Source organism: Pempheris klunzingeri, chromosome 3 (assembly GCF_042242105.1).
Source record: "Pempheris klunzingeri isolate RE-2024b chromosome 3, fPemKlu1.hap1, whole genome shotgun sequence".
Classification (NCBI taxonomy): Eukaryota; Metazoa; Chordata; class Actinopteri; order Acropomatiformes; family Pempheridae; genus Pempheris; species Pempheris klunzingeri.
Window position 1 is genome coordinate 10,038,648 of NC_092014.1, and position 20,981 is coordinate 10,059,628.

The window sequence follows — 20,981 nt, forward strand, 5'->3', positions numbered from 1 at the left end:
AATCTTGTGTGTGTGGGTGTCAGTGTGCTGTATGGTCATGCTGGGTGGGTGCAATTGAGATAGATGTACAGCATTTATGACGGTAATTCATAACTTTCCCTATCTATCCCAGCATTGCTGTGCTCAAACATGACAATACCGTATATCATCACCACATGTGCAGCAGTCCGCCTCCTAAATTTGTTGATGAAGATAATGACACATTGCTTTTCTCCTCCTCCTCCTCCTCCTCCTCCTCTCGCCCAGGAGAAGTGAAAAGTAAATGAGTGTGGGGCAGAAGGGCTCATGTTGCTGCTTTGTTGTTCCTTTCTGTTAGCACAGATGGAATTATATGATAATCAGAAATCAGCCAACATTGTTTCCCTTCTGCACACCCAAAGAGGGTGGGAAGCCTTTAAACATCTGAAAGAGGCATTTTTTCCCTCCCCAGGAAATACAAATATATTTGTTTTGATCTTATCTCATTTTTTGAAGAATCTAATGTGCTATTCATGAGTGTACTCAACAAAAAAAAAAAACACAGTTTCTGAATCTATTCATCTGCTATCTCATAGTCACCAAGGACAAATTCGACTTCCACATAAGCAGTATATTTAGTTCAAAAGGCTCTTTTGTTGGTGTTGTTCCACATCAACTGGCAAATATGTCATTTAGGCAACTAATATGTCTGTGGTGTACTGAGGTACAAAAATAGCCAGTGGCTGTTGCACTTCTCCCGCTCTTTCCTGCATCTTGTTTACTAAGTCAAAGTGTTGGGAGCTGTCTGAAATTTTACCTTCTACAGTATCTGGACTTACATTATCCCATGGGAAAGGAAGGAGCAGGAGAGCTTGCTCTGAAACTCTGAAACACAGTAAGAGAAAGTGTGCTTCCAGGGCTTTTAAACTACAGTTTGGGGCTCACCTTTTGCACCGTGAGCGACACACACAGACGTACACTCAAGCCTGGCACTGGGTAGCGCGGCTTTTCAATCTGTTATTGCTGTCTTTATCACTGGACAAATGGTATCAAACATAGCTTTAAGAAACGTGTAACTTTCACACACAAAAAGATGCAGGCACACGCAAGCACAGAGATCACATACGACCCTCATTATTTTCTAATAAAACTCTATGCCTTGTAGTGTTTATCTATAATGAAGATGGTGATTAGTACTTAAGCACAACCAGTCTAAAATTTGAAAAATATTGCAAAAAGAGCCATCCACCCACACAGGACTTTGACCCCCATCTGCTCCAGCTTGAAATGTATTTTGGTGAAATCCATAAAGCTGTGTTTCAATCTGGCACACTAAGGAATAAATGCTCCCAGGTACAGTATGTGAAGCCTCAGGGCAGAGCTCATTCTGTTCCGACAAGTATGTTCAGTGCAGATGCTGCACGCCGTGGATTTGACTGTACAGTGAAGTCACTGAGGAGCAGACTCTCTAGATATTACGGGACATCAATCCCTGTCTGTCTGCCTGTCTTGGCTGTTAACCACCTCTGGGCTGCACCATTGATCTCCGTAATTGTCTCCCACTCTTCAAAGGGAGCTGAGAGTTGGTTTGATCCGAGCTGTTTACTTTCACAGCCCCCATAGTCCTGCTCTCTGAAGAAGAGAGCTATCAACCACTTCAGGCATGAGCTAGCATATTATAGTACTATTACATGCGTGCGTGCGTGTATGTGTGTGTGTGTGTGTGTGTGTGTGTGTGTGTGTGTGAGTGAGCGTGAGAGTGAGAGAGACAGACCCAGCATAGCCTGTAGCCTAACAAGCCTGGGGGTGAGCTAGCAGCTTCTTGCTGTTACATAAGGGCAGGGAATTGCAACCTGCGCATTCCCTGCTACCTATCCAAAGGTATTTAAGTAAATTACTACAAAGAACCTTATTCTGAAACTCTGCAGGGCACAAAATTACAGACTTCATTCAACTATTGTTTGTATGGCAGATATTTTCATGACACCAAAAGCTTCGGCCACGACCAAAATGAAACAGATAATGTGATAAACAGGATGCTAAGTTTAGCAACATGTTTTGAAAGTGATAAAATGATTAAGTGCATCCTCTGCATGCAACTTCCTGCCACTGCTACATTTGTAGGTCTAAACTTGAACCGCAGTCAGAGAGGAGGAAGCAGATAGCAACTTGCAGTAAGTAGCTGCTAATAAACATTTGCATACTGTAAGTGCATGATCATATGGATCAATCTTATGTGCTGACAGAGACAAAAGTGCGTGTTAAAATGCAACTCTATCAAAACAGCTTCAAGTTTGCTGTGCTTTAATTTAAATATAATACTCATGTCAGTAGAGGGGATTTGAATGGGGCTGTACAGTCTTTGGAGCTGCTACCAACTCATGTTTACAGACTGTGAGTGAAAGAGCCTTGATTTTTATCACTGAGTCTGCAGTGGGGTTAGCCATTAAAGTTTATGAACCAAAGAAGAGAGTGTGGGGGAATGACATCAATAGTGCGCTTCTAGTGTACCAAGGACAGGCTGCATGTGCCACAACTTGAGTTTCTTCTGTCTACCTGCAGCTTTGTCTCTGAGACAGACATAGATGCAGGAATCTGATTTTTTTATTTAATGATACACAATCGCGTCCTTATCATTCTAAAACCAAACGTGATCTAGTAAGCAGAGGGAGAGGGAGGGAGAAAAACAAAGGGTGGTAGGAAGTGCGTCTTGTTTGGGGGACAAGCATTGACAAGCTGAAGAATGTATATGAGAGCAGGCATGAACACTTCGCCCATATTAGCCTGGGTTTTTGCTTGCCTGTCGTTTTCCTTCTGTGACAGGAAATATCCAGGAACCTCAAACTGTTTTGTGGGAAGAAGGATATTACTTTGCCTGCTGCTCAGCAACGTTTATCATACATAGCTCTATAGATCCCTCTGTACTGCGGGAGAAGGAATCGTGAAAGGAGTTTCCCCTGTCTCTCAGCAGTCAGCTTTCAGTGAGTATTTACCTTTCAGGCTGAAAGTCCAGCCTGCTTTGAGTGATTATCAAGTCTTTGAGTCTGGTGCAAAAATATCTTCTTGGTTCTTTTAGTTTTAGCACAGAAAGAGTGTCACTTTAAATGTTTTTGAGATGTCAGATCACAGAACATGTATTTTCAGTGCACTAAACATATCCAACTGCCGATGACAGCCACTAGCAGCGCTGACAGGAAGCCACAACTATACTTTCTTTTACCTCCTTCAGTGTTTGGATGGTGTATGATTTTGTCTGTGTGATACCGCACATGAATTGTGACATTATCTGATTGAAAAGCAAATTTCACGGCCACAGAAAAAACATCCTCCTCTGGCACACTGCTGACAAACAATGGTAAAAAATAGCACACTAAATTCATTCAATGGAAAATTTCCACCCCCCCCCAAAACACGAAGACTTGATATTCAGTACAACACTATCAAAGGCAGCATAATGGGCTGGGATAATGATTGAGTTTGTTTGTCATTGGAGCCCACATTTCAGCACAGTGAACTGTATTCTTCAAACAGCTGGCTAATTAAACTACCAAATACATTAGATATTGACAAAACTGCACCACTGTAGCTTCAATTTCGACATCACTCGGATATTAAAATATTGATTCAGTTCTTAATCATAATGCACAGTAATGCATCCCTTGTTGTTGTTCCTCCTAGTCCACTTCATAATTTGTTTTAGATATGGATTTTTCTGAAACCCTCCATGTTTTCTCATGGTAATTTACACTTGTCTGATTCCAAAGTGAGATAAGGAATATCACTGAATTATGTGAGCACAGAAGTTAAGTCATGGAAAGCTATGCCAATTAAGAGCCCACTTCCATGATTTTACACTCAATAATCTTACTAGAGTTGAAAAAGATTAAAGTTTAGCTTTCTTTTTATCAAAACCAGACCCAGAAGGCATTCATCTCTGCTGTTTCAGTTTCATGTTTGCACAACGAGTCATACTTTTTGTTTTACAGTAGGTGCGCTTAGTGCCTTTGATACATTTCAGAAGTTATTCATAAAGCAGACAAAAATAGTACAAAGGACTAATAAGGCATGTAATGGCAAAAAAAAAAACACTAGACGAACACATCAAAGTATTTTGTATCTAAGCATAAATCAGTATTATTACACTCCGATAATTCTGGCTCACATTGCTTGGAGCATTCACACCCGCCTTAGGACCAGCGTGAGCAACATAACAAGAAGTACACAGCATCTGGAGCCTGCTATGACATACACAGGTCAGTCTGGAACACTTAAAGACCCCTTAGCAGCTGATTATACCCAACGGACCAATACATCAAAACTCATAGGCAGAACCTGCCGTATTGATCTGAATATACGACAACCCTGATTGTTAGCTGGCTGTTTTTCAAAACCTAAGACTTTTTGATGATGTGAAACACTTTCAGACTAGCCCAGTCAGGAAAGTTTCACAAAGACACTGTTAGTCCAAGGAGGAGATAATTATCAGTCTTGAGACTTTTTTCTCTGAAATAATAAACTGAAATATGAAACACTTCAATTAAAACAGCACGGCTTCCTAAAAACACTCAAAGACATGCTTTGAATAGACCTAAAGAAACTTGCTAGCCTAGCAACATTAAGGCTACAAACAACCCATAATGCATCACTCTTATATAATATTACCTCCACTTTTTCAAACAGGATTTTTCAAAATCAATCAACAGTCTTATTTTCAGGCCAATAAGGTGAAATTGCCCTTTGTCTTGGCATAAGTGAGCCACATTGCCACTTTTGTTGTCTGTCCCTTTGTTCCACGTAAGCCGTTGGTGATGCAATGATGAAATACATCGAGAAGGGCAAAAAGGGCTGAGCGCAGGTCTGACTGCATCTCTGTCTCACTCCAGACTTTTTTTTTTTTACAGATCAAAAGCGAGGGAATGAGGTCAAGGTAGAGAACCATGAAAAGAATAAGTCAGGAAAGGACAATGTCGAGGATCGGCAGCTAAGAATGAGAACATCAGCTCACCCAGGGAATACACAACCTGCCTGCTTTTGTCCGTGCTTGTCTGGGTTTGGGGCTGACTGGTCATCTAGGATCCCTTGTTGCTGTCTGTTCTGAAACGTCAGCAGCCAGTGGTATTTGTTCTATGATCTTTAAATGGACTGACACTTCCACTGCCAACAGTTTCATGCAAGGTCCATGAATAATGTGTGCGTACATGTGCAGTGCTGATAGTGTTCAACCAGCTGTGAGTGCTGGTTAAAAATACAAAAAGTAGGAATTAAAAAGTACTTAAGCTTTCCCTTTTACAGCCAGGAGCCTCAAACATTTTCACTGTGGTAGGTACAGGAGCTTGTGCTCCCCATGATGAATGTAAGACCAATTCCTGCCAGTCTCAGTGTGCTTTTCAGAAACTCACAGTCTGAATGCTCTAAAATATGTCAAACATTTTGAACTTCAAAGTAGGGTATTAAATAATGCCCATTTTCAGTGTGCTGCATTCATTTTTTGAACAAGCTTTGATCTAGGATTTTCCATGCATGTTGTTATCCAGCATCAATTTCTGTAACATAAATTCACATTGTACTCAGGTTTTCAGAGTGGGAGTGCACACAAAAAAGGCCACAAAACACATCAGTAATCACTGACAGAAAATGAGCAGTAACCAACAATAAAATATACAAATGGATTTGGCATCAGCAGAGATGCACATAAATACTGTTGTATAGTCAGAGGTAAGCAGTTTGGTAGCAGACTGAAAAGCATCTTGGGTAATCTTTGGCAGGTATGAGTGCACGTGCTATCTGACTCTGGCTTCGACTTGGCATCGAGGTCATCAATCCTCATGGTAATGAAGGCAGCAAGAACACTCTAAATCCAGTGTTTCCACCCACACTTCCCAGTTCCACACTACACCTCCCAATTTAAGAGAGATTGACGACTCATCACCATGACCTGCAGTGCTCACTGCATTTTGTACATTAGAGTTGGTGCGCACTTACAAATGTTACACGTCTGGCTGGGTGTGGGCGTGCGTGTGTGCTTAAGTATTTGTGTGCGTGTCTCATTGTGTTTGCTTGTGTACCTGCTCGGGGTGATAAGGGCCAGTGTAGAGCGTGTCCTTTGTTCTGCCAGAATTACTCACCCCCCTGTGTCAGCATGGGTAAATCAAACCCTGCTTAATCCAAGGTTCGAGCCCAGATAGTTACAACCTAAGCTTGGTGTCACCGGTGTTGATGTGTGGGTTTGTTCGTCACCATTGTCTCGATGTCTCAAAATGGATTGTTTTTCTCCCCCTCTCTCCCAGTGGCAGCTGCATGCGCCAGTAAATATCTGAGTGAGTTAAAATGTGTAGAGTGTTTCAACAAACCTCTTGTGTGATCCTCAAGAATGTGAATTTTGAAGTGTTTATCCGTGTTGTATGTAAACACACGCTCCTACATGTCCACCTTGCACCTTGTGGCTGAAAGTCATGTTAATTCAAGTAGCCATAGCAAGTGGTTCTTTTCCTGTTGGCCATCTGAGTCACAGGCTACGACCAAAGTGTGACACACAAGTCTGTCTCTGTCTCAACGCTGCCCCCCCCCCTCGCCGTCTCTCTCTCTCTCTCTCTCTCTGTCTCTAGATATTCTTCTATATCTCCCTCCCCTTTCTGTGTTGCTATCTTGGTTCTCTACCCATTAATTGTTTGTCTTCCTTCCTTTCTGTCTCTTCCTCTTCTCTGTTGTTCCACCCTCCTCCTCCTTCTTCCCCCTCTCTAGCTCGACTGCTTGTATTTGTCCACTCCCTCCCCCCTTGTGGCTCCTTCCTCCTCCTCCTCCTCTCTCTCTCTCTCGCTGGTCTCGCTTACTGTCAAGCCAGCCACAGCAGCAACAGCGGTAGCGCCAGTAGCTCACTCTAGCCAGTTCTCAGTCACAGCGGAGGCTGCAGTGAGTGTGTCTGTGTGTGTGTGTTTCATGTGTTTGCGTGTTTACAATGTATGTATCAGCCAGTGTGCCTGCTGCGCTCTGAAGACTGAATCTATCGTATGCATGGAGTTACTCTGACTGAGGACTGGAAGAAGATATGATGCAGGAAGACCGTCCTGAAGCTCATTAAGAGGAAGACAGAAGACAAAATATTTCTTTTCCTCTCTCTCTCTCTCTCTCTCTTTCTCTTTCTCTCTCTCTCTCCTCTTTATTTCAGTCTCTTTCTCTTTTTGTCGGCCTCTCCTTATTTCTGTAGCTCTTCGCTCTCTGTCTCTCTGTCTTACTGGCTCACTCGCATGCTGCTGCAAGGACTGTGTGCAACATAATTGTAAGTGGACTTCCTTGTGTGTGTGTGTGTGTGTGTGTGCGTGCGTGCGTGCGCGCGCGTGTGTGTTCTTATATACTGTACGTGTGATGTGTGTGTGATCTCACTTTGTGTGAATTTTAACTTACTGTGTCCATATTTTGTGCCCAAGTGCACACATTTGCATGTTAATATAAATGGCATGTCATGACATCTGTAATGACTTAATTAGGCCAATTTGTAAAGCCCTATTTGTAGTGAAGGAGCAGTGTATTCATGTAGACACTACTGACCTCCATGGTATAAATCTGTTCATATTCATAAATGTTTGCCAGATGCATTTTATTCAGTGAGTGTCAAAACTGTCACCGTTGCCATTTATATGAAATGTCATTTGTTGGCGTAGCATGTGAATGAATGTCCTCTCCTCCAGGTATTTTCTGCTCTGTGAATGTGTGTGTGTGTGTGTGACAGATAAGGAGAGAGGGAATGATTGAGAGAGAGTTAGTGTGTGTCCATGTGTGTGTGTCACTCTGTCACTCAGGGCGTGGAGAAAATCAATAGATCTACAGCTTGAGTTGGACCGTTTACCTCTGCCAAGTGATGGGCCGACACTGTGGCCTTCAAAGGTCCACAGACAAGTGCTTGTGATTGCCTGCAGATGTAGACTATGTCAGCTGTGTGTGCCCCTGCCCAAGTGTCTTTCATTTTTCGTCTTTGATTGATCTTTTTGTGCATGCGTGTTTTAGAGAGCACTTTTGTGTTTGGTTAGGATTGTGTATTTGTATCCCTGAGCTTGTTTATGTCTCACTGGTGAGCAAATGTCACTTTTTTTTTTTAAACTATTGAAGGAGATCATAGATCAAAAGTTTTTCTTGTAGCTTGTAACTGCCAGAAGAACCAGGCAAGGGAATGTGAGGTGAAAAGATAGATAGAAAAAAGAGAGAGCAAGAGCATTTGAGAAAGGAACAGAGCAAGACCATCATAATCAATCCTCCATGATCCTGGAAGAGCATCATTTGTCTTCTTTTCTAGCTCCACTCCTCCTCTTGCCCCCATCTTTCTCTCATTTTCTGTGGTACAGCCACTTTGATCTTGCGTAAGAAAACGGTCTCCAGAGCTTCATTACTTTTAAAGCCTTCATCGTGAGGGGCCATAAAAAGATGCTAAGGAATGGATTTCGAAGACCATTTACCAGACGTTCTGTGCCGGCTTGCGAGTAATGGCTACATAGGGATATAATGTTCCTCCACGGTGTGTAATGGCCTTCTGTGCCTTGTGCTCTGGGTTATCAGGGCAAGCTAGGATTGGCTATGATACGTCAGTGCTGAGGAATATGACGTTGTGCATATTAGGTGGTGCCTACTGGGGGTCCTGGCTGCTTATTTGATAAAAACACGGCACAGTGCTGCATAAACTTGTAACTGAATATGATGCTTGGGTTGTGTTCTTGGTGAATTTGTGCTGCTTCTTAAATCCGTTTCAATAGCATGCTTTTTTCATAGCACTGTTGACTGACCTTGTGGTTTGGTTTATTCCTCTTTCTTTTTGTGTGTGCATGCATACATGCATGTGTGCGTCTGTGTTTTCTTACTTATAAGTGGGCCAGGGCAGGAGAATTTGTTTTGGGCAGTGTTTTGCCGTAAGCATATGGGGATTCATATGGGGTAGCAGAAAAATGCACGGGAAGGGAATGATTGAAAGAAAAGGTCAGTAGACAGGATGCCCTTTTTTATCTGATACAGGAGACTGCAGAGAAACCAAAAAAAGGGAGAAAGATTAGTGCAGTGGTACGAAGGGGGAGGATGCACGATTAGAGTTAAAAGGGTAACCAGATAGCCAAACAATAAAAGAAAACACAGATGTGACAGAACAAATGTGAGGGAAAAAATACAGCTGTGCATAAAGTTTTCAGCCAGAAACATTATCTAAAGTCATATGTTGAATGACCTGTGAACTTTGCGGTGTTTCAGGGTGCTTCCTCGCACCAGTCATGCACTATTTACCACAGCTGACCATGTGACCCTCGCTCTATGACACTGTGACATGTCCTTTGTGATGTATGTCACAGGAGAAATGCACTGACTCAGCTTTTTCTCTCCCAATACCAATCCTTCTGTTCTTGTTTTTCCTCACGGTGTCAAACTCATTAGAATCATTTTTACGTAGGGTAACATGACGGCGGGGACGGCTGTGACAGTTACAAAATAGTTTGCGTCCCTCTGGGACCCTTTCTGTTGTGATACTGACATAGAAATGAATTAGAAAAGTATTTAATGTGGATTGTTCATGTCATGCCTCCAGTTTCAGCTTCTCAAGTGCGAACATTTGCTATGTATGCCATATATATGCCGTGTAAGAAAGTCTTGGGGTTTGGACTGATTGTGTGATCAAAAAATCAATTCTAAAATACTACTTTTGGCTCTGGGAAATTATGATGGGCATGTTCTGTATTTTCAGACATTTCATGGACAAAACTTTGGATCAGTTAATTAATAAAATGGTCTGCAGAATAATCACTAATGAAAAATAATTACAGCCCTGCTTGCAGCCCTAGTTATGACTGATACCCAATCTGCTTGATAAGTGAAGTATCAAGGCTAATACCCTAGCTCTGTCTGCACTTGGTTCTCTATCAGGTGGAAAGTAAAAGATCTACTGAGTGTGAAGCTTTCTGGTGTTTGCTTACAACACCTGAAGCACATTTTCATTCATTGCAAAAACAGGCACAATCCAGTTTTCATTTTTACACTTAAATTTGGTAAATGAAAGGACTGTATTGTACTGTAGTAGAGTGTGAACAAGCTTCAAATGCTTTAATTAAGATCTTTTTTTGCCCAGAATGATGAAATATGTGGAGTCACCTTTGCACTTGTTCTTAATTACCTACTCTGTGTTTTAGCTTTGTTTGGAGCAGCCTGTGTCCTTGACACAGTCTTAGCCCTCACCTCCTGCACCAATAGCTAGCATGTTGATGGTATTACTCGCAGGTGCGGGACTTTTTAGTGTGTGTGTGTGTGTGTGTGCATGCATCTGGACATGCCTGTGAGGGAGTGCGAAAGTGCGTGTGTGTGTGCTTTCTACAAATGTGGATCATCTCTCTTCGTTATTGATGGGCTTGTCCCCTACCTCACTCTCCGTGACCCAGTTCCTGTGTGCTGACACCCCCTGTTCACATCATGCCTGCAGCAAACGCATGTTGTCAGAGCAGTGAGAAAGGGGAGACAGAGGGTGAAAGAGAGACGGAAAAGGAGAGTAGGTTGTACGTCCCTGTGCCTCGTGTCAACAAGATCACTCATTTTTACTTTTTTAGATCGCAGTGCTCAAAGTAATTTCTGGCACATTATGTCAGTCACTTACCTGTTTCCAGCACCTCTCTATCACGACCAAAAGCAGAGGGGACTTGTTCAGTTGTCTCTTTGTATTGTTATATTTTTTGATTGTATACTTGCTGCTGAAGTACTTTCCCCCATATTAAGCGGCTGTGTTTTTTCCTCTCTGTCTGGTTCTACAGAGCAACTTCCTGGGTAGTGCCACATTTTCAGTAGGCGATTTGCTGAAGGCTAAAGATGAACGACTGACCTTGAGTCTCAGGTAAGTGAATGTTTCTGTCATACATTGTTCATTGCTGTCTGTGTTCCTCCAGGTTTAATAAAATTCAGACGTCTTTACACAAGAACTGACAGAACCGCTTAAACATCAAACTGAGATGAGTCGGGAAAAGGAACCTACCCATACTGTAGATGTTGCAACAGCAGCTTCAGGAATGTTGCAGTAGCTGCCAGGGTTGTTTGTTTCAGAGATCTTGCGTTAGCGTGTGGGAATACAGTACTCTGATCTGATTTTTGTTTTTTTTCTGGTAAATGGAGACAGGAATACATGTCTCTTTTGGTTACATGAATGGAATGAAAAGGAATACCTGTGTTTTGTTTGAAAGGTGGGCCAAAACAGTTTACTTTTTCAAAGATATTTTGATATATTTTGTGATACATGTGGATTCAGATGACCATGGAGTAATAAATCAAGAAATAACACATTTTAAAATGTTTGATCTGCAGACAAGCATTCTGTATAAAGGTCAAGAGCATGGATGTGCCCTCTGCTTTTAGTCATTCAAGCTAAGTATGTCCAAGTGTGATGGTTGCTCGATAAAGGCAGTTGATGTATAACTTAGAGTATTACCCTTCTTAAAGACAGGACGATAAAGGTATAATCAGTAATTTTGCCACAAAGAAGATTAGTTGCTTGTCTTTTTGGAGGACACATTGGCACGTTACAAACAACAGAGAGGCTGTGCCTCTGAACATGATAAATGGTGTGTCCATCTTATAAAGTGCTTGACGTGAGTACTAAAAAGTACAATGCAGGTATAAGGCCAAGACTTGACGATCATGAAATAATATTTTGCTTGTACATATGTTAATTTTACACACAGTAGAATATTTTTTGGTGAGAGGATAGACAAAACTATCTGAAAATGGTTGTTTGATAATCGTTTCAATACTTTACACCACTTTACAGAAAGAGATCACAGCTCTGGCCTGTTGTGTGTAAACTGACTGCGCTCTTTGGGTGCCTTTCACTGTAAATTGAGCTAACTGTGTTGAATGTGAAGTCATTCATGTCACTCAGATCAAGTGATCATCAGCTACACATCTACACAAAACACAGTTCATTCATTTTTTCTCAATATAGCAAATTGAAAACAACAACTTAGTATCTTTTCTTACAGTCATCTAATTGCTACTGCTGATGATATATATTCCTACTCGCCGGGGTCTGCCACTGCATTGGAAACACACCACCGACCACTCTACCTTAACCCATATGTCACTGAGTTTAAAGAGTTACACCCCTGAAAATATTGCGTGTTAAGTTACCCTCAGCTACTACTGGTAACTGCCTTCTATGACTAGTCACTATTGTTGCTGTTCACTGGCCAGCTGTGACCACTGCATTTTAAGCTGATCCATGAAGTACTGCTTAATAATGTGCTAACCACCAAATTTCAACATATTTTTCATCATCTAGTATGTTGTTATGTACAGAATGCAGAGATAACAGTAAGTCTCATGTATTGGCAAGCTTCCTTCTGCTGGAGCACAGTTGGCCGTCCTGTAAATGTATGGCGGTTGACATTGCACACGGACATATTGTACATGGAACATATGTAGCCTTGCTCTGGTCACAACTTCCAAAGCTCTTCTTCATGTCTGTGGCAGTCAGAATAAAATTAAGTATGAACAATGCCTCATGGCTTTTCACACAATTTCACTGCATGTGATCCACTGGTCAGGATGTTTTTCCTCCACTTGTAAACTGTTAAGATGGAATTGTCTGTTTCTATTATCAAACTGAATTTCCTTTTCCCTTCACATTCATAGTTGTGTCAGAAAATATGCGTCTTTGGCAATCCTCTCTCTTTTTTTCTACTTTCTTTTGTTCTGTTTTTCATTTCCCGTAGGTGATCCCAGGTCACTGGGTATAATTGCACCTTACACAATTGGCTGTATGAGCTGCAGCGAAAATAGAGATAACACACTTGCACACTTTCATGCAGGTGTCATACAGCACAAACTTGTCATTTTACCCTCCTGTAGTCACACCGCACTGTTATGTTTCTGGTTCCTTTTGTTGGTAGTGTATTTTTTATTCCTGAGGATAATGTGAAGTCCTCCCATGATACTTACTATTCTGCCACAAGGCTCTTTAATAACAGGAAAAAAAATCTTTTTTTCTCTGAAATGTCAACAGTTTGCTTGAGTATTCAGATGTTTCTGTCACTATGCTATCTTTATTACTGTTACTGTGGCTCTCTCCTCCCACACGTTAAATGCTACATGTTCAGCAACATTCCTCAGGGCACTGATTTCCAACATGGGGGTCAGGGCTCCCAAAAAGGGTTGCTGGATTGGAAGAGTTGCGAAATGATTAACAAGGTAGGAAAGCATAAAAGAACAGATTTCTGCAACACATATTTTTCAGACTTAGCTATAATCTTTGCTTCTTTTTTCTTGTTAGTATATGGTTAATTTTACCACGTCAGTTGAACAGTTGAAGTGACGAGCGGCTGCAAATAGACATTCCTTAGTTTGGAGGGCTCATAATCAAAAAGGTTAGGAACTCCTGCTTAAGAGGTTATTAATGACTGTTGCAGAAAATTAAGAAAGTCACTCACTGTGTGAACAGGATTTCAAGTAAAATAAGCACACCAAAAAAAATACATTATATAACTTTGTAGTATAATTATCTGATGCTGTTTAACAACAAGATATTATTTGAGCATGACCATTTAAAGCAACAAGGGGAGAAACCTGTACTGTGATAAATAATGAAAGATACCATATTTAGAATTTTCTTTATGCAAACAGACTGACAAGTTATTTTGGCCTGGAGAGCTGTTGCTGGTGTGGGGTTGGAGCCTGAATGTGTTACACTGCACAGCCAGTGACGCATGTGTAACACACACAGACACACAGAGGAAACTGTCTTGATCCGATATGCTGTTTGCTTGTTGGTTCATCCAGTGAGAAAACATTTCAAAGATGAGCAGCTTTTCATGAGCATGTATGATTCATTCTGGGCTGTTTGACCTGTGGATGAGACTATGATTCACAGTTCAAATTAGTTCTGCTGGCCAAGCAGCTCGGATGCTGTAGCACTGACATGGACAGGAGCGCAGTTCATTCTGCCCTTTAAGGAACAGATGCTTCATTTTAATACAATGTTCTAATCCCCACTCAGTTAGTTGTTGCAGAAAGTCAGTTAATTCGAGTTGACTTCGCTCAGCAGAGGGAAAGTGGGACTACTTTATCTCCATGAGGCAAGGATTGATTCCCTTCAGTGAATTTCAGAACCAATATGACTCTGACCGGCCTCTTTTCATAAGCTCTAGATTTACATTGATGCCGAGCATATGTAGAGAGGAAATTGGTATTTGACCAGCTCCCAGTGTGTGTATGTGACTTTTGCTTTTACTTTGGTCCCCCAGTAAAGTTCATTCTGCTACAGGGCTGTCGACCTCAAAGCTCATTCCTTATTCACATGAATTCTCTCTGCATTTCAGCTCCTCTCTCAGGTCTCACACTCACTTTTATGTGTGGCTGGTTAGGATGTTTGTCACGGATTGTTTTTGTTTCCTTTAAGGCACGACCGGTTTGATTTGGGTCACTTTTTTGAAGGTTCCTGACAGTGTCGCGTTGAATGAGTGGGAATGGTGGATACATGGACTCAGCCCTTGTGCAGATTTGTCTCTTTTGTAAGCACCAGAAGCCATTGAAGTGATGATGAGAAAATCTTACCTTCCTGCAGCATTCAAACAACCAAAAAGCACATCAAGATGCTCACACTCACCAGCATACGGACAAGAGCAGTGCAGAGAGACACATGTCTGTATAAAACATAGACACAAACGAAAAAAGGCTAGTTAGAAAATTGAGTTGTTTCTTTGAAGTCTGGACCTGTTATTAATCAAAGACCAGACATCCGACTTAAAGGGAATTATTGATGATTTGCTTGATCAGCACACAAAGACAGCTCAAGTTTGGCTGACAAAAACTACATGTTGAATGTCTTATTTAAAGGCTGAAGGCTTTTGATTTGTTGTATGGGAATGCATTTAAACAAGCCTGAAAGCTGGAAGCTGAAGAGACAGAATCTATCCCTGCTTGTCTGTGTGCTGATTGAGATTAGAAATCTGATCAGAAGATAAATGGAGCTCAGAACTCATCTAAGAGGAAATTAGTTCGCAGCAAGGTCACAGTTTCCTCTCAGGTCAGGTATTAGAAAGCTGGCGTGATATTGAGAATATGAGCATCTGTATGCAGGTGTGTGTACGTGCCTGCAATGGCTCCTTGTGTGTGCATTTCTGTCTTGAAGATACTGTGTACTTGCATCAGAGCAGCATGTCCTCAGTGTTCTCCTGCCTCGGGTTATGCCTCAGAGATACAACCGTCTCACAGCAGCACGGTTGTTGTAACTTGGTTGTAACATGAGAGTAGCATCATGTCCAATGTTTTATAATGCATGTGTCTATTTTTGTATGTGCTTCTGCATTTTCTTGAAATACACTGGACATTTTTTAGCAGGACAGACTGTTTTTGCCACTTAATGAGTGCAGAAAAAGCTCTAAACACACTATTGACATATTATCACCATGTATAGTTGTTTTTGTCAGCAGATATTAAAAAACATTTGCCTATTTACACATCCAGATGGTTCAACATTAGCATTCATTTGGGGTTGTTTTTCTGTCCAGCTGATTTATGTCTCCTCACTTACTAACTTTTATTTCATTTGATAGGGACGATGCTTTTTAACTTTTAGCATACTTTCAATACAGAGCATAAAACTAATGTAATGCATAAAGAGTTTATAGCTTTTGCTCATTTTCAACTTTTGTCCACAGTTGGGCTTCTACATATACAGTGTAGTTAAAATATGCAGATGTCAGTATCATAAAATCACATTACACTACAGATATGGAATTACTCTAAGATACAATACACACAGAGAACACATACACCAATAATGATTTAGAGTACAATTAGCCAAAAATGGGTACAGCTCTGCTTTTTGCTTTTTGCTGTGTTTTGGATTCCACCAACTCGTGAGGGAAATGACAGGAGTTGTCTGTCTAGGTGCCTGTTTTTGCTGGAAACAAGGTTGATGAGAGCAGTGTAGACTAAACCAAAGTAGTAGTGTTGCAAAACCAAAACTAAAAGCTGAAAAGCAGTAAAACGATCCAAAGAGCTTAGAACTGATATTATCAGTGAGGATGCTACTACGAGCAACCCTTTTTCACATTACATACAATTGTTTTACCCCGCAGCTTCAACCACAGTCCTGTATTGTTGTTCAAAAAAACCCATAAAGAAATACATAGTCTTTATACCTGCAATCACTGTTAAGCTTCCTCCCCACTAAATATGCTGTCACACAATAGTACTGTGAACAGTGACCTCCACTCTGCCTTTGCTCTGGTACCTGCACAGAGCTTGTTGTAAATCTCTCTCTGGTTGTGTGTTATATGGACTTGGACTCCTTGGCTGATTCCCTTGTGGCCATTACTCACACAGAATGAAGGGACTACTGTGCCTTAGAAATGCTCCCATATCTTGGCTGAGTGATGCATCACACAGCCATACTAAGCCAAGTGTTTGTTTACAACACAGTAACTAACCACTATCATAATTGGGCTCTTAATTGTCTTCTGCAAACATGGATGCATACAGAACATAATCTGTAGTATTTACTGTTGCGTCATGCAAACTAATGGTCTTAGTTTGTATTGAAGTATTATAACCACTGATTGCAAGCTAACAAGGGATTTAAATGGTTTCATGTTTTCTCGGATGAATCAACGACAAATTGTCATTTGTTCTGGATTTTGTGGCACCTCTTTCAAACTCAAGTGAGAAATCTATTTGTATGAATTTGATGGGTTTTATCCCGTGTCACCGCAAGCTATGTAGGCATTTCTTTTACTAAATAACTTGAGAATTGTTGTAACTGTTTCTCCAGTTAAGAGTTTGGCTTGCTTTGCACGCACGCATATTCTAAATCTAGTATGGTTTAAATGGGGACCTGGGACGAGCAACACAACCAGTGTGCTACAGGAGCTGGAGGGATGTCAGCTCGGCAGAGTACTCTCAATAATGCATGTTATGTATACACACAGGAGGAAACATTATTATCTTCAAAAAAGGAGGTGATCCTTCACCCCACCACAGAAGAAAATAAATGGGACGATGGGTAATGTGAAAAAGTGTGAACAATGTATACAGAAGTTTGTGCAGGTGCACATAAACAATATAAAGTTTAATTATGTGTTTACGAAATTAGTGGCACACTTTCCAGTTTTCATTTAGCCATCTCAGCCCCACTGGAATCCTTGGTGTTCATTCTTTTGCCCTCTCTCACACATTGTGGTTCCCTTTTGCTCCTCTTGTCATCTCAAAAACTTTATACACTCAGTAGGAGAGGCACTCTATGACCCAGTTCTTCAGCACAGTTTGAGATTTGATTTTGATATGAATTTGTATGCTTGTGTTATTGTGCGTGCGTGTCTGTGTGCACATTTGTGTGCATCAGAGATTTACCATGGCAAGGCTACATTATCTCAGACCAGTGCCTCTGATGCCTGGCTTCATGGCTTATTCATCCATTCCCATTGGACAGACCCTCTCTTCACTGCCCCACTAGTAGCATTTTAGCCTGCTATCATGATGATACCATTTTACCACCCCAGAGCCCTCACTATCACCCTGTCCCAATTCTCACTCTCATCCACAAACAGCCAGCTCTCCCTTACACACTATCCCCTGTGGATGATTTTATCTGAGCCTGACTAAAAGCTCAAAGATCAACTACTGTATTTGATCAAGTTATACTGAAGAAAATGTGTATGTGTGTATGTTTATACTTGTCTTGATCATGTCGTGAGGACAATATTTTAACACAGTTGTTATGGGGATGAAGACCCGGTCCCCCTCGTGGTAAACCATCCTAAAGTCAAGGCTTGGTTTTTTATTTGATCAGGCTGTCTCCTGTACATCCAGATGGCGTAGCTTGTGGTGCATGAGCATAGGTAACATGATATAGCACTCCTGAATATATTTTAAAAAACATAATAAAAGGTTAAAACAAATAATTAAAAAGATGCTAGTTAAACCTAATGGAATAAAATAAAGATCCCAGCCTCTTCAACCTGTGCTTCATCCAGGTTGTGACTCCAGGAGGCTCAATCCTGCCTTCTTTTTTGTCAGATTCTTTTGCTTGTGAGCTACTGGTCCCATACAATGAGGAAAAAGACTTAAGTATTGCCATAGGGATTAGGGCTATAGGGCGGGGATCGGGCATGTAGTGGCTATGGTTAAACCCTTGTCCTCCTAAGTCACAAAACAGCCTTTGTGTGTATTTGGTTTGGGAGTCCTTCATGTCCCAGGGGAATTCTAAATAAATTATCTCCATATTGTTAACAGCATAATAACAAAAGTCAAGGCAGTATTTAAATAACAACTTTTGTGTGTTGTGTGTTTGTGTGTGTGCCAAATGTAAAGCAGTCTTACTAATAGCACTAGTGATTCTTCCCTCCCTTGTGACAGTCACACACACCCACACATATGTCGCCATTTTTCACTGTGCAGTCATTAACTGCTCAATTTAAACCAGCCGAATATTTAGTCTGAGAAAAATGAAAATGGAAAATAAGGAGGATAATTATTAAACATATAAATGTTTTACTTATGGTGTTATAGTTCAATCAGTGTAGCAGTGAATAGAGGAACATTATGTATTGAGGTATTTAAGGGAGACTAAAGGACTCTTAAGGCCATGGCATTTGAGTGTATGGCTGGTGGGAAATGTTTTATCTGTAGTTTTCACATGGAGGGGTATTCTGGAAGCAAGTTTGTGTGTGTGTGTGTGTGTGTGTGTGTGTGTGTGTGCGTGTGTGCCTGTGCGTGTGTTCGTGAGCGTGAGTGTGTGTGAGAGAGGAATCATCGAAAAAAGCATTTAATGCAGGTGGAATAGGTTTATTCTCATATCACCTTGCATGCACGCAAGCAAGAACAACTCTGCACAGGCATTCGCATTACATACATGCATGCACACACATAGTCGCTTCACATATAGTATATATGGTAATAAGAACACACAAACACACACACCACATATGTATGTAAAATAGGGGGAAAAGGCACTCAGTTGGGCTGAAATAAATGCACATATGGCCTCCTCATTTTTCCTCCTTCAATACTAAAAATGCTTCTTTTCCGCGCAGTTCTTCTGCATAATCTGTGAGATCCCCCAGGCTTTAGGGCTCATGGGCAGAATATGAAAATAACTAACTCGGCCAATACTGCGACGTGGCACCAAAATGCAACTCTGAGAGAAAAATGAGCGGAAAAAAAGGAAATATTCCATTGACAAGCTGCCTTAATTACCTGCCATGAGTAATTACAATTCCAATAAACTGAGTAGGAACATCAGGAATAACTCCATGCACAGTTTAGAGCTTTTAACCTAACATCCATATTAAATAAAGTAATAGTGCAATAGTTAGTCTGGGTCAATCATGTATCAGGTTCTTCCTACAACATATGTAGGTCGGGGAGATGGGAAAAGGAGATTTGTTAGGACCCAAAGATCCCGACCTGGTGCTGAGGAATGCTAACGGCAAGGCTCACTAAGTGATGTGAGGACGATAATGAGGACAAAATGGAGAGATGAAAAGGGAAAGAGAGTAGGTGTGTAAAATCATGTCTCACAGGTTCAGTTTATTTTTTTTTATACCATCTTCTATTTTTGAGATTAAATTGTGGTGCTCCATCATTCAAGCACCCTGCTGGGGCAATGTAACAGAGAGCTATGTAATCTGTCCTTTTGCTCCAACTCCAATATGCGCACCATAGAAGGTGAGATCATGCCTAATATCCTGTCTGCCTTTCTGTTTAATATCATCCTCAATAATGCAATGCGCTGTCCATTTGTTGGCATGTAATGGCTTTATACATTCAAATGTTTGCATTTCTTGCAGGGTGCTCTGTACAATGGTGTGCCGCTTCTTTATTTCCTTCTAAACCTAATTAATTAGGGGTATATAGAACACTGTAGATTTATGTCACAAATCGCACAGATAAACCAACACTTTCACAAGCTGCTGTGTGTACGCCATGCTTGTACATACACACAAACTCTCTGCTAGTGATATTGCATGATAAACTCATCTAGCATCTGTCTTTTGATTTATCTCATCTCTGTGAAATTTAAATCTGCATATCCTTTTATTTTTTTAATGTCCGTCTCTTTGAAATGTACATGTGTAATATACCTGTAGTAGTAAGCCAACCTTGTGGCCTATTTTGGTTTGTCTCCAGTAACTGTATTGGAATACTACTATCACATTTGTTTTGCTAGCAAGGACAGGCCTTGTTTAAAGGCTTTGCACACCCATACAGGCCTTCGCTTATTTCAAGAAGGGCAGGTGGGGAGGGCTATGCTGGTCATTACATGACAGCACGATTAGATGATTACATGACTCGTCATACTAATAAGTGTACCACACATGTGTAAGGGCCTTAAGTTATATTCTAATAAGTTAGATTTTGAATCAATATTTGAAAAATGAAAATCTGCATTTTCTAAATGGCCAAGTCTTTGTTGCTGTATTTGTTTTGGCACCTGATTCCACCAACCTTGGGAAATCTCTAGAGGCACCAGCTCATTGCACTTTCGAGCATCTCAACAAGCAAGAATGACTATCAGACTTGTGTTTGTCCAATCATGCATGCCGCGTATCCACTCTGACATGTATCCTCCATTAGCATAACAAGAAGCTGGCCTTGACTCATAATGTTGACACTGCTTGGAGTAAACTATGTATTAGGCTGCACTGCAGGAATATGCTGCTTGGGCGTATTTCTATTATTTTGTTCACCCACATTTACATAAATTGTCACTCAGGTTTGGTCACTCAGTGGGTGTGAGGAGTAAAAGGAGTTTGGATATGTGCATACATTTGTTGTTTCAAACATTGACATGCATGGACACAGAAACACTACACACACCCCAGGGGCTGGTAGGTGTGCGGCCACATCATTCATTAAATAACCTTCATGTTTTTGTAATGAAGGCCGACTGTGTCTTTGCAAAGTCCAAACTGAGACTGCCCTCACTTTAGGTCAAGGTTAAATATTTATCTTGTTGCCATGGCCCAGTAATAGTATACTGCACCGTGGAATTGTGTCTTATTTATGTACCTAGGCTATAT

General features: G+C 41.0%; 1 protein-coding gene across 1 annotated transcript in view; it reads left to right on the plus strand.

Annotated features, from left to right (window-relative positions):
* Positions 1 to 20,981, plus strand: part of inpp4b (inositol polyphosphate-4-phosphatase type II B) — a 97,564-nt gene that overhangs the window by 10,871 nt on the left and 65,712 nt on the right. The window contains exon 2 of the mRNA XM_070855907.1: positions 10,725 to 10,804. The gene's annotated coding sequence lies outside the window, so the exon portion shown is untranslated. The remainder of the gene's footprint in view (positions 1 to 10,724; positions 10,805 to 20,981) is intronic.